The 14,816-nt window shown below is 37.6% G+C and overlaps 1 pseudogene across 1 annotated transcript; it reads left to right on the forward strand.

The window, feature by feature from the left end:
* The first annotated feature begins 13,854 nt into the window (after positions 1-13,854).
* Positions 13,855-14,572, forward strand: LOC308512027 (tubulin-folding cofactor B-like; annotated as a pseudogene). The gene has a single exon. The product of its transcript is annotated as a tubulin-folding cofactor B-like (transcript).
* The last annotated feature ends 244 nt before the right edge of the window (positions 14,573-14,816 follow it).

Below are 14,816 nucleotides of genomic sequence, written 5' to 3' on the forward strand. Positions count from 1 at the left end.
TGATTAATAATTCTTATTTTATTTCTTATAACTAATAGTCCCCAATATTATATTTCTGTCCCTAACACAACTGTGTCTGCTAGCTGGCAATTATGGATGTTTGGATTCAGTGTTTCCACAGAGACTGGGGCAGAAGCTCTATCCTTCCTGGAGATTACATTTCAAAAGCATCCCTTTCAGTTCCTTGAGAAAGACATTTCTAAGTTGTAAGCGATACATTTATATCTCAAAGGGAAAGAGGAAAGATTCACAATTATAAGCCCTTTTTGGCAAATGCTGTAAGAAAGAGAGGTCAGAGGCCTATAACATCAGGTGTTGGTTAGAAAAACAGTAAATTCTCTTGTGACTGGGGTCATCACAGTCATCACTGTTGCAAGAAGCCATCCCAAAGTTTGTTCACATCTTAGTGCAGAAGTTTGGAGAGAGCTGTTATGTGCTGAGAATTCTGTAGCTTTCCACTCTCATCCATTACCAATGGGAGTGCGAAACTACAATGTCTTTGGAAAAGAGTTTGACAGTTTATTTTATAACAGTAAATTTATAATTACCATGCAACCTTGCAATCCCACTCCTAGGTATTTACAAAAGATATGTAAACTTTATTTTCATTAAAAATCCCTGCTTGTGGATGTTTTAATGACTTTATTCATAATTGCCAAAACTAAGAACAACTGGTAAGTGTATGAACAAGCTGTTATATATCCAAAGATTAGAATACTACTCAGTAAGACAAAGAAATACTGGACTGATGCACACACAGATATGAATTTTAAATTCATTTTGCTAAGTGAAAGATACCTGACTAAAAAGGCTGCTGTATGATTCCATTTATATCTTATTTTTAAAAATGCAAAACTATCAGACAGACAACAGATCAGTGGCTACCAGTGACTGAGATGGAAACAGGAGTTAACTGTAAAAGGGCACGATTGAATTTTGAAGGGTGATTGAACCCTCATATCTTGCTTTTAGTGGTGTTTGCATTTTACTCTGTGTAAGTTATGCTTCAATAAAATTTGTTGAAAAAATAAATAAATTTACAAATGTCAATTCTGAACTTGTACATATGCAACAATTTGAAAACGATGTTAAAAAAAGACAATACAATAGCAATAAACTATAAAGTACATGCAAATAAATCTCACAAAAACGGGCATTGCTTATATTAAATAAAATATTAAAACTCATTGAAATGTATATTATTGAAGACCTAAATAAATGGACAAATATCAAATGCCCCTAAATTGGAAGATGACATTATAAATATGTCTGTTCTCTCCAAATCAATCATTGCATTGTAATGCAACTCCAGTCAAAACCGCACACAGATCAAAAAGCCTATTCTAAGTAACAGAATAAACTGGTGAACAGAGTGGATCCAGAGACATGGAAACATGGAACAGAGTGTGGAATCTAGAGGGAAGGCAGGGGAGGGTGGGTGGGTGGGAGGTAATCAACCAAGGACCTTGTATGCATATATGCATAGCCCATGGACACAGACAATAGGGTGGTGAAGCCCTGATAAGGGTGGTGGGGCAGGTTAGAAGGGGTCAATGGGTGGGAAAGGGGGGGCATATGTAATACTTTCAGCAATAAATAATTATATATATATATATATATATATATATATATATATATATATATATACGATTGTGAAGGAAAAAGGGGTGCTGTAATAAAGCTAACCTAAAGTAACCTTACAAGGTAGTTTATGATGGATGGTCATACCTCAAGCATGTCATTTCTTTAGTAAAATGTTTATCTTTGCCTTAAGCAATCCCTGCCCATTGTTTCTGTTCATCTAGGTCAGTGATGGCGAACCTTGAGCTCCATGTGTCAGCATTTTGAAAAACCCTAACTTAACTCTGGTGCCATGTCACATAGAAATTTTTTGATATTTGCAATCATAGTAAAACAAAGATTTATATTTTTGATATTTATTTTATGTATTTAAATGCCATTTAACAAAGAAAAATCAACCAAAAAAAATGAGTTCACGTGTCATAGGTTTGCCATGACTGATCTAGGTTAACACACCTTTGAAATCACTCTTTTTCAGACCCCTCAGAAGGGTAACCACCCTCAAGAGAGGAAATAATCTTATCTATTGCATAATCCAGTACCTGTCTTGCTTTCTGCCATTTTCATGTAATATTCCTTAAGTTCCCTCCTTAATTCCAAATATATAAATGAAATGGCAAAGTTGTCATTCTCTGGAGCATTTGAGATCTTGCTTACCTGCAATGTTATCAATTTGGCTTAAATAAAAATTTTCTATTAGTCTGGATGTTCTTATGTTGAAAATATCTTTTGATCTAAATGATCTCATACATTGCTGGTGGGAGAGTATATCTTATTCATTGGCTTATACTGTACTAATATAGAGGACTACTCTCACTTAGCATCATCTATATGTTCTTGGGAACTGTTACTTTAAGCAAAACAACAAATAATGTAACCAATTTTACCATAGGTTAATTGATGTAAATAAGAGTAAAATTTCTAGGGCACATTTCTGGTTACAGAAATATCATCCAATTTCTAAGTAAAGACTTAAAACACTTCTAATATTAAACATTGAAATAAATGTGAGCTCTACATACTTTTAAATATGATTTTTAAAGCATGTAAAGAACATTATTTTCCAGCCTGCTTATTCCAGTTCTGGATTGTAGGTGGCCCGAGCCTATTCTGGCAATTCAGAGCACAAGTTGGGAACCAACCCTAGACAAGATGCCCTTCTATTGCAGGGTGCACTCATGCACATATCCACACTCACTCAGACTGAGACAATTAGACATGCCAATTAAGCTAATGTGCACATCTTTCACACGTTTGAGATGTGGGAGGAAACTGGTGCACCTGGAGAAAACCCACAGTGACATGGGGAGAATGAGCAAGCTCCTTACAGACAGTTTCCTTGGTTTGGGATCAATGTTTTTTTCCTCATCAATGTTATAAAAATATTACATTGAATGAAATATTACTTGAGGATCTGTTTTACATGTGAAAAAAAGACCATCTCTGCCTTGAAAGTTGAATATTCCCATACCAATCAACCCAACAATTTCATATATATAATGCATATAATATGTAAGAGCAGCATTTCATAACCAGTAGTATTTCAGGAGTTTGGTTTTAATTATTATTACTTTTAAAAATAAGACATTATTAAAATACTAGAGGCCCAGTGCACAAATTCATGCATCGGTGGGGTCCGGCCGGCCCATCCCGATCAGAGTCGATCTGGCAGAGCTGGCCAGGTGGAGAGGACGTGGGAGGTTGGCCATAAAGCCCCACCCCTGATTGGTGTGGGGGGTGTTGACCGGGGGTGGGGCCAGCCAGGGAAAGGGCTGCAGGCTGTTGGCTGGTTGGCCCAGGCCTTTGTCATACTCACAGTTGAACTCCTGGTCAAGGGGACAATTTGCATATTAGCCTTTTATTATATAGGATTTCCCATAAAAATGGAACAGTTTAAGACTCTAAATAAATATTGAGTGAGCATATGTATCAGTTAGTAGAGATCGGGTAAGCATGTTTATGATGCTCATGAATCAGATTCTTAACTGGTTTATCAATCAGCTTAACAATGCTTGCTTTGGTAGTGGTTTTAAATACTATTTTTCTAAACAATTTTCATCCTTAGCCATATTATTTTTAAAAATCTGTACCCACAGTGGATCATTAGTTAAATACATGAAGCATAAGAATCAGTGATGTTGAAAGACAAAGAGTATAATGAGCATAATACTAATAATATGTATGAAATTTGCTTTGAGATTATCTCTAATAGACCCAGGCATAGAATAATCCAACAAAAATTCTCATTTAGCACATCAAGATACCTTTATTTAAAAAACTATTGTTAAAAAGAGGAAATGTAGTGATGACTGAACCTTATTTTACTTTTCATTTATTGGGAATAAAAATTCACACCTGCAATCATTTTAAATTTATCTTTATTGTTGTATGTATTATAGATGTCCCTTTTTCCCCCCCCAATGATCCCTTCTAACCCACCCTGCCCCCTGCCCAGGCCTTCACCACACTATTGTCTGTGTCCATGGGTTATGCATATAAGCATATAAATTCTTTGGTTAATCTCTTCATACCCACCCATCCACCCCTGCCTTCTCTCTGAGATTCAACAGTCTGTTCCATGCTTCTGTGCCTCTGGATCTATATTGTTCATCAGTTTATTTTGTACTTTAGATTCCACATATGAGTGAGATCATATGGTACTTGTCTTTCTCTGGATTATTTACCTTTGCATAACACACTGCAATTTATCATCTGTAAAGAACTTCTTGCAAAAAAATCACAGCCTGAATTCTGAGTTTGAACTTATGGGAAATTAGGCACACTTAATATATCTGTACCTTAGCTTCCTCATTTTGTAGATGGGTATAAAATGATATCTACTTTTTGGGGTTGTTGTGAGGATTAAATGAGTTATTGCATGCAAAGGCAGTGCCTGGGAATAGGTTATATATTAGTGTTACTATTGTTACTATTATTATCGCAAGAACATTATGTAAGAATTCCATATATCATTTAAAACATTGGTTCACATAATATGATTCTTTTTACATAATTAACTAAAATAAATTAGGGAATGCACATGGCTTATTAAATGAAAACAAATAGAACTTTGTCTCTGTGTATTTCATATCATTAAAATTATTTAAAAGTACATCTTATATAATAAATACTTAATGATAGACTTATCTAAAATAAAACATTTTTATTTAAATCACCTTTTTGACATATAGCAAACAAATAATGGCAGATTATTTTTAATCCCTAAGCAGATCCAAGATATTGTATATTAATAATTTATTATGTAGCAGATATTGGGTGCCTACTATGTCAGCCACCATTCTAAGGGCTGGAGATAAAAATAAAAGTCTCTTTTATGGAGCTTATATTCAAGTGAGGATGAGGAATACACAATAAGTGTCAAGATGAACAATAAGGCAGGCTAGGAGGATAGACTAGAGAATAACATGGTATGATCAGGGAAATCTTCCATGTTGAAGTGGCATTTGAGCAGTGATTTGAATAAAGTGAGGAAAAGAATCTGTGGCTACCTGGGAGGATAATGTTCCAGACAGAGGGAAGCGTACAGAGGCTCAAAGGCAGGAGCACAGATCATGTATTCAAGAAATAGGAAAGGTCCCTGGCCAGTGGGACTCAGTTGGTTGGGGCATCATCCTGTGCACTGAAAGGTTGCATGTGCCAGGGTTGCAGGCTCGATCCCTAGTAGGGGGGATGCAGGAGAAAGCCGATTGATGTGTTCTCGCATGGATGGTTCTCTTTCTTTTCCATTCCTCTTGAAGTATGGTAGCAATCATCTCAGGTAGAAACTGTAGTTTAACTTTAACCCTGCTGTTTGGCTTCTGTACTTATTTGCTTTGTTTAACAATAGAAAAGTTACTTTGATTTTCTGAACTTATGTATGCTATCCCAATCGACTTAATATTCCATTATGGTTTGAATATCCCATTGATTGCTATCTCACTGGTTTTAGAAGCACATTCTTCTGTACCTGGAACCAGGACAGCACAATTACCCTAAATTGCCTCAGTGGCTACAGATAAAGCATTCCGGTCGACTCGGTGGTCCCAAGACCAGGACAGCGCAATTACCCTAAATTGCCTCAGTGGCTCCAGGTAATGTGTTTCCGTTGATTCAGTGATCCGGAGACCCAAAACTAAAATTAATCTTTATAGTTAACTAACTCGCTCAATTTTGCTTCCATAACTGCTTTGTGCAAACCAGGTTCCTCATTCCAAACCCAAAGATGTAATCAATACCTTTGTAATATTTGCCGATTTAAGTGTGATGTTGCCACCATTTCGGAACTGGGAGATTTGGAGCCATAACTCCCTCTCAGTCGCCGGCTTATTAAATGACTCATTAATCTGGTCTTGAGTCCTGAGTATTTACTCTCGGGGTACATTATAACACTCTTTATCTAAAAGTCAATAAGAAAGAAAGAAAGAAAGAAAGAAAGAAAGAAAGAAAGAAAGAAAGAAAGAAAGAAAGAAAGAAAGAAAGAAAGAAAGAAAGAAAGAAAGGAAACAGGAAGGTGGCTACAATGATTATTGTCCAAAAAGGTTTGGAAACACTTTATTAGAGTTGCCTGACAAACATGAATGTTTATAATTAAAAAACAGGAGAATGGAAACTTTGGTATCCAAAGAACAAAAATTTTTCTCAGATGCTTCTTCATGGATAACCTCTGTCCTCTACTACCCATAATTCTCTCAAAGACAGAAATCACCTTTTACTAATTTTCCTCAGTACTTGACAGATACAAAACAAGTGTGAATTGATGAATTGAATTATGTGAGTAGCATATTTCATTGTGTCCTCTGGCCTCCTAATTTCTACAAAATATCTGAAGCTAAGTTCAAAGATTATGAACTCAAATCTTGAATAGAGATATTAATATTAGCAACTTTGTTTCACTGATGTAGCTTAATAGATGATTCGGACTCCACAAAATAGCATGAACTCCAAAATCTAGGGTCAAACACCCTACATGTGTTAAATGTACTATGGTGATGACAGCGAAAGAAAATAATCTTCCGTATGATTTGCAAATGCTATTGAATATTAAGATTAATGGGTACATGTGTTATGAATTTAAAGAAACTGAAATCTAATTGATGTTGCAGATAGAAAGTTATCTTTGAACTCCATTTATGTGTAAAGTGTTTAAGTTTAACTTTTGGAGCCAGTGAGACTTACCTGAGATTCAAAACACATTTTTTGATCACTGAAAATGTATCTACACTATTACCAATAATTAAATGGACCCTTCATAACTACCAATTTGTGTAGAATAGGAAATATTGTCAATAATATTATGATAATTATGTGTGGTGTCAGATGGGTACTAGGTTTATTGGGATGATCACTTTATAAGTTAGATAAATGTCTAATCACTGAGTTGTACACCTGAAACTAACATAATACTGTACTTTCAACTGTAATTGAAAAATAACAATAATTTTTAAAATAAATAAGCAAACATTTTGTATATGTCAGATTCATTTGATTTTGGTTAGCATTGGTTAATTCCTCAGAACCTGCCCACCTTGGACAAAATAATATAATCAATTCTCTATAACTACAAAGTTCTGGACAACTGTTCTGTATAATACATTAACAGAATCAGAGATTGGGAAGGGAGAGCAGAGGAGTGAGGAAAAGTAAAGAAGCTAGAAAAAAAGACAAAGAGACCAGACTATATAATGAAAGGTTGGCACCTGAACTGACAGAAATGGCCAACAAACTTTTTTTAAAAAAACATAGAAATATTTATTTTTAAATTATATATTTAGTGTATTATGTAACTCCTCTCATTAACAATCTTGAGTGTTTAATAAAAGTTCATAACACAGATTTATTTCATGTGTGTGTCATTAGGGGTGGGGGAACAATACCATTTGGAATTAAAAACACAGAATGGAGACTGAGAATCCAGGAGATGTGTTGCAAATCAGAGTCAGAGTTGACTGAGAGAAATATAAGCCTTGAGAAACTTATTTATTTATTTATTCATTTATTTATTTATTATTTATTATTTATTTATTTATTTATTTATTTATTTATTTATTTACTAGAGGCCCAGGGAACAAAACTCATGCACTCCGGGAGGGGAGTCTCCTCAACTCGGCCTGTGTCCTTTCTTAGTCTGGGAGCCCTCAGGGGATGTCCCACTGCCACGGAGGCTGCACTTGCCAGCCATGAGCCCGGCTTCTGGCCGAGTTGTGCTGCCCTTGTGGGAGTGCATTGACCATCAGGGGGCAGTTCCTGCATTGAGCATCTGACCCTTAATGGTCAGTGCCCGTCATAGTGACTGGTCGTTCCGCCGTTCGGTAGATTTGCATTTTAGCCTTTTAATATATAAGATTTACTGCTAATCCTCACCTGAGGATATTTTTTCATTGATTTTTAGGAGAGTGGAAGGGAGACAGAAAGAAACATTAATGTGAGAGAGACACATCTATCAGTTGCCTTCACATATACCCCAACCAGGGCCAGGGATCACATATGCATCCAAGGTATGTGCCCTAGGCCCGAATCAAACCCAGGATCTTTCAGTACCTAAGCTGAGGTTCTTTATGCTGAGGCAAATTGGTTATGGCAGTCTCGAGAAATTTAAATAAATCTTTAGCATTAGATGCCCAAAAGAAAAGAAAAAAAGGATATTTGAGCTGATTTTATCTTGGTTTAATGAACAGTGATCCCAGCTGGCATCTGGGTGGAAAGTATCCAAAAAGCAGATATAAAAACAATAAATAGTTATGAATGCAAGTCCCTGTGCTGGAGCAGAGGGAACATAAAATACTATGGTTGCATGTACTATTTTTTTTTCAGTATCACACTGTGTTATGATGGGACTTGGCAGAGATGGCATTGAGAGGCTGCTTGGGGCCATAAGAGGAAAACAAGTACTGCTTGAAAGCTGAGAGGCAGAATCAAGGGTATCTAGTGTTGGTATAAAGACAACACTGTCCACACATGAAATCTCTACGTTCATGTTGAGTAATGTCACCCCAATAAAATTTTAAAAAACCTGTCTTTTAATATAAATTATCCAAGTATAGCACCTTAACCCTGCTAGTTATCACTCACTTTCAAATACAAGTTACAACAAACCTTCCCTTTCAGTTGCCTAATACTCTAGTCCAGCGGTTGTCAACGTCTGGGTCACGACCCCTTTGGGGGTCGAACGACCCTTTCACGGGGGTCGCCTAAGACCATTGGAAAACACATATATAATTACATATTGTTTTTTGTGATTAATCACTATGCTTTAATTATGTTCAATTTGTAACAATGAAATTGGGGGTCACCACAATGAGGAACTGTATTAAAGGGTTGCAGCATTAGGAAGGTTGAGAACCACTGCTCTAGTCTCTCTAAGTAGAGCAAGGGATGATCGTATATTACTTTTTAAAGGGACTACAGTAAATTCAATTATTTGGGAATACTAAAAAAAATGGAGTGTTATGGTTCATAAAATAATTTAAAGAAAATGGACTACTAGATTTAGGGTTGGATATTCACATGTAAGTTTAAGAACACGAGTTCATCTCATTTATTCTTCCAAGTCATTTAAAAAAGGAGTAGCCCTAACAGGTTTGGCTCAGTGGATAGAGCATCAGCCTGTGGGCTGAAGGGTCCCAGGTTCGATTCCAGTCAAGGGCATGTACCTTGGTTGCGGGCAGGAGGCAGCTGATCAATGTTTCTCTCTCATTGATGTTTCTAACTCTCTATCCCTCTCCTTTCCTTTCTGTAAAAAAATCAATAAAATATGTTTTTTTAAAAAGGAGTAAATCCCTGACAGCACTGGAAAACAAGAAAGGGGACTATAAGTTATTAGAAACAGAACTTCCTAGAAAATTAAGAATATATGTAATGGTGTCATATTTATTGAGGAACAGGAGAAGAACAATATCAACTGCTCAAAATATGATTTAAAAAAAGCCTTTTGAAGGCAAGATAAACTCCCAATGTAATGAACACACAGAAAGTTCAGGAGGGTACCCTAGGGAAATTAGAGGCAATTAATAATGGCAGATATGGAGGTTTAAAGAGTAATAAAAATATATATAATTATATAGCGATTAATTTGAAAAATTTAGAATAAATCAAATGTTTTCTAGTGATACTTAAATTAAGTCATTCATGAAGAGGTAGACAATCTAAATATATTAATAACTATAGCAGAAGGGGTCAAAGTATAAACAATCTACCTGTCAAACTACATTAGTCTCAAACACGTTTGCTAGAGAACATAGAAAAAGACAAGAAGCTATAAAAATCATTTTGAGGCTAGCACACCCTAATGGCAAGATCAGATAGCAGAATACAAAGATAAAGAAGAGAGAATGGTTGAAGTAAAGAAAATAACAGTTCAACCTCATTTAGAAATATAGATGACAAAAATTGAAATGCATAATGAGTAATATATTATCATTACATAAGGTTATCATAGAAATTACAAGTATGGTTCAACATTAAGAAAATTAATTTGAAAGTTAAAGAAAAACATTCATACAAACATTTTAGCAAATGCCACAACATTTAATAAAATCCATTACTGATTGTAAAGAGCCACATGAAAGAAAGCAAGGAAACAAAAAACTAACAAAATATAATCAAGTAAAACATAAAGGCAATTCCTAAATGTGGTTAAAGGTATCTAATAGAAAGCTACAGCAATCATTATATATTAAAAACATTCTGATTAATATCAAGAACAATATAATGATGTTTCTCCTGTCCAATATATTCAACATTGTTGACGAGTTCAAGGCTACTGCAATCAAAAGGAAGTGATAATGTATAAATATTGAAAAATAAGTCCCCAAATCAAGATTATTTGCAGACATTATAATGATCTTCCTGGAAAGTCCAGAAAAAATCAGTTGAAAAGTTGAGAAGCAATGAAAACTATATAAAATTATAAAAATGCAGAGTTATATCTTTCCTATATGCCAAAAATAATCAATTTGATAACATCATGAAAACAGATCCCATTCTCAATAGCAGCAAATCTATATATAACTATTAAAATAACCTGAAAAATAAGTATTCTATTAAAAATATGCATAAGGTGTATGAGAAGAAAAACAGTCGAACTTTGCTAAGAAATGAAAAAGAATATCAGAAAAAAATGGAGAGTTATAGGACACACTTGGAAGGGGAAGATTTAGTACTTAAAGAAGTAAAATCTGCCCTAGCCAGTCTCTCTGACATTGATGTTTCCCTCTCTCTGTCTCTACACCTCCCTTCCACTCTCTCTAAATATCAATGAAAAAATATCTTGGGTGAAGATTAACACAAAAAAGGAAAATATCCAAAATTAGTCTATAAATAAAATTTTATTACAATCAAATATCAATGTGACTCTTAACTTCACAAATTTGTTCAAAAGTTATCTAGTAGAGAAAATGAAAAAAAATACACAGGAATTTTTGAAAAATAATAGAGGGCACTTTGTCCTCTGTAGTAGGTTGAATGGTGACTCCCAAAAAGATAGGCTCACATCCTTATCCCCAGAAATGGTGACTGCTACCTTATTTGAAAAAAAAAAAATAGGTCTTTGCAGAGTATTCAATTAATTACTATGAGATGACAAGATGATTCAGGATTATATATGAACTAGAGGCCCGGTGCACAGAAATTTGTGCACTTGGGGGGGGAGGAGGGTCCTTAAGCTCTGCCTGTGCTCTCTCGCAGTCTGGGACCCCTCAGGGGATGACCACCTGCTGGCTTGGGCCCACTCCCCAAGGGATTGGGCCTAAGCTGGCAATCAGACATCCCTCTGGCAGCCCGGCAGCCCTCAGGGGATGTCCACTTGCCAGGGGGGAGCAGGCCTAAACTGCAGTCGGACATCTGTAGCACTGCTGAGGAGGCAGGAGAGGGTCCCACCACCACCGCTGTACTGGCAGCCATCAGGCTGGCTTGTGGCTGAGCAGAGCTCCTCCCATGTGAGAGCGCCCTGACCACCAGAGGGCAGCTTCTGCATTGAGCGTCTGCCCCCTGGTGGTCAGTGTGTGTCATAGTGACCAGTCATTCCCAGTCCTTCTGCTGTTAGGGTCAGTTTCCATATTACCCTTTTACTATATAGGATAGAGGCCTGGTGCATGGGTGGGGGCTGGCTGGTTTGCCCTGAAGGGTGTCCTGGATCAGGGTGGGGGTCCTGCTTGGGTGCCTGGCCAGCCTGGATGAGGGGATGATGGCTGTTTGCAGCTGGTCACACCCCCTTCACGGTGGGGGTCCCCACTGAGGTGCCTGGCCAGCCTGGATGATGGGATGATGGTTGTTTGCAGCTGGTCACACACCCTTCAGGGTGGGGGTCCCCACTGGGGGTGCCTGGCCAGTTTGGGTGAGGGGCTGAGGGCTGTTTTCAGGCTGGTGGGCGACTGAAGCTTCCAGCCTCTCCTTTTTTCTTTTCTTTTTGTTATTCTGGGATTAATTTACCTTCTATAGCTGTCACTGGAGCTGAGAGCAGGCTCCAGCTCTGAGGCCATTGCCGGCTGAAAGCTGGTACCTGGGTTTGTTTAGATTCTATAATTGAAACTCTGTTGCCATCACTGGCTGCTCTAAGCTCTGAGGCCGCGCTAGCTGAAAGCAGGTTTCTAGGGTTTGTTTAGGTTCTATAATTGCAACATTGTTTCATCCGGAGCTCAGAGCTGAGCTGCGGCAGGAAGGGAACATTGACTTCCTCCATCACTGGAGTAAGCAAGCCTCATGTTCATGTTCGCTTCAGCTGCCTGGCTGCCGGCTGCCATCTTGGCTGGCAGTTAATTTGAATATCTCGCTGATTAGCCAATGGGAAGGGTAGCAAAGTTATGCTTAATTACCATGTTTCTCTATTATTAGATAGGATGGACCTTAAATCCAGTGACAAGTGTTCTTATGAGTGAGGCAGAAGATTACAGAGACAAAAGAGAAGGCCACGTGAAGATGAAAACAAAGATTGGAGTGATGTAACCACAAGCCAAAAAAAGCCTACCAGAAGGGATACCAAAAGCTGACCGATTCAAGGAATTATCCCCTAGAGCCGTGGTTCTCAACCTGTGGGTCGCGACCTCTTTGGGGGTCGAACAACCCTTTCACAGGGGTCGCCTAAGACCATTGGAAAACACATATATAATTACATATTGTTTTTGTGATTAATCACTATGCTTTAATTATGTTCAATTTGTAACAGTGAAATTGGGGGTCACCACAACATGAGGAACTGTATTAAAGGGTCACGGCATTAGGAAGGTTGAGAACCACTGCCCTAGACCTTCTGGCAGAAGTGTGGCTCTGCCAACACCTTGATTTTGGACTTCTGACATCCAGAACTGTGAGACACACAAACCACCCAGTTTGTGTTCATATGTAACAAAAGCCACAGGAAACTAATAAATCCTTCCAAAATATCAACACCTACAATAAAGATATTAGTAATTAAAAGTGTATGATACTGGCACCAAACAGAAAAATCAATCAATAGAAAACAGATCCATTTTATATAGGCATTAATATGTGACAAAAGAGGATATTTACATAAGTAGAGAAATTATGGTATGTTTAATAAACTATTTTGGGCAGTAGTACAACTATTTTAAAAAATCTCACAACAAGGAAATTTTTTTAAAAATGAATAAGTAGAGTTAGACTGTCCTACTTTTAATTCTGGCCCTTCAGTTGAGCAACCTTGGAGAAATTACTTAGCTTCTCTCTCAGACTTTGTTTTCAAATCTTAAAATAGACCCAATATCTGTTTTCATGGGTTCCTACTCTATCTGTGCTTTGTTTGTCTTTAAACTTGCTTTTCCACAATGACTCACATTAAGTCGAATTTAAAAAATCAATCCCAAACTTACAACAAAAATAATTTCCTGATGAGATTAAAGCCTTAAGTGTAAAAAACAAAATGTATTTTAAGAAATGCAGATTTGTTTATAATTTTGATATAGGAAAGGGCTTCTTATGCAAGACACTGAACTCAGAGGCTAAAAAAAAGATTCCGGGCACTGACCATGCTGATCCCCTAAAATATTTGGAAGAGAAAAGGACCAAGAAGGGTCAAGGCAGCATAAAAGGATAAGTTGGAGGGATGTGACCTACCAGATGTCAACACTTATTTTTCAATGCACATTTTGGTGTTACGTAATAAGTTGAATATGTGCATACCTTATAACTCAACATTTCCTCTCTGAGGTATACTTTAAAATTCCTGTTATATGTACACCAAGAGACAGATGTAGAAAAATGTCTATAGCTTTGCTAACATAATCAATTCATGAAACAGGCAGGCTGACATGGCGAAGAGAGATGGAAGTGACAGAGTTGTCAGCACCCACAGAGAGCGTTTTCATCAGCAGCTTTGCTCCTAGAAGCAGCACAGTCACAGCCTCATTATAGTTGAATTTACATGTAAAGTAGAGCTGGTGGTGGGCAAACCCTATATCTTTCATGGAACTGGAGATGCATGGAGCTGAAGAGAAGTTCTACAGCAAGCTGGATCAGGAGGATGCGCTCCTGGGCTCCTACCCTGTAGATGACAGCTGCCACATCCATGTCATTGACCATGGTGGTGCCTGCTTTGGGGAGTATGAGGATGTGTCCGAAGTGGAATAATATAGGATTTCAAAAGAAGCCTATGAACACAGGCAAGAATCATTCTGTTCCTTCCTGAAGTGCAGCAAGCTAGGCAGATATAATGAAAAAGAGCAGGCGCAGCAAGAGACTGAGATCACCGAGCACCTCAGGGAGGAGAAGGCCCATGACAGTGTCATCCCTGTGGACAGCAGCTGTGAGGTACAGGGACCTGGGCAGCCTCCTCGCTGGGGTCATCGTCATGTATGTAGGCCTAACAGATTTCAAGCCTTGGTACTAGATTGGTGTCCATTATGATGAGCCACTAGAGAAAAAAGATGGCAGTGTGAATAGGAAACACTAATTCAAATGCCAGGCCAACTACCATGCCTTCCTCAAGCCATCAGTTGTGACTGATTTTCCTGAGGAGGACTAGGGGTTGGATGAGATGTGATGCCCAAGGAATGGTACCCTCCTGCTCCAGTTGACTCACCCACTTATTGCTCCTCCCTATATGGGCCAATGGAGCTCTTCCCCTGACCCCATTTTTATTTTATTTATTTTTACTTTTGTTAATCCTCACCCAAAGATATTTTTCCATTGATTTTTTTAAAGAGATTGGAAGAGAGAGAGAAAGACAGAGAGCAACATCAATGTGAGAGAAAAACATCAATTGGTTGCCTCCTACATGTGCTCCA

Source organism: Myotis nattereri, assembly GCF_964212035.1.
Source record: "Myotis nattereri genome assembly, chromosome: X".
NCBI lineage: Eukaryota > Metazoa > Chordata > Mammalia > Chiroptera > Vespertilionidae > Myotis > Myotis nattereri.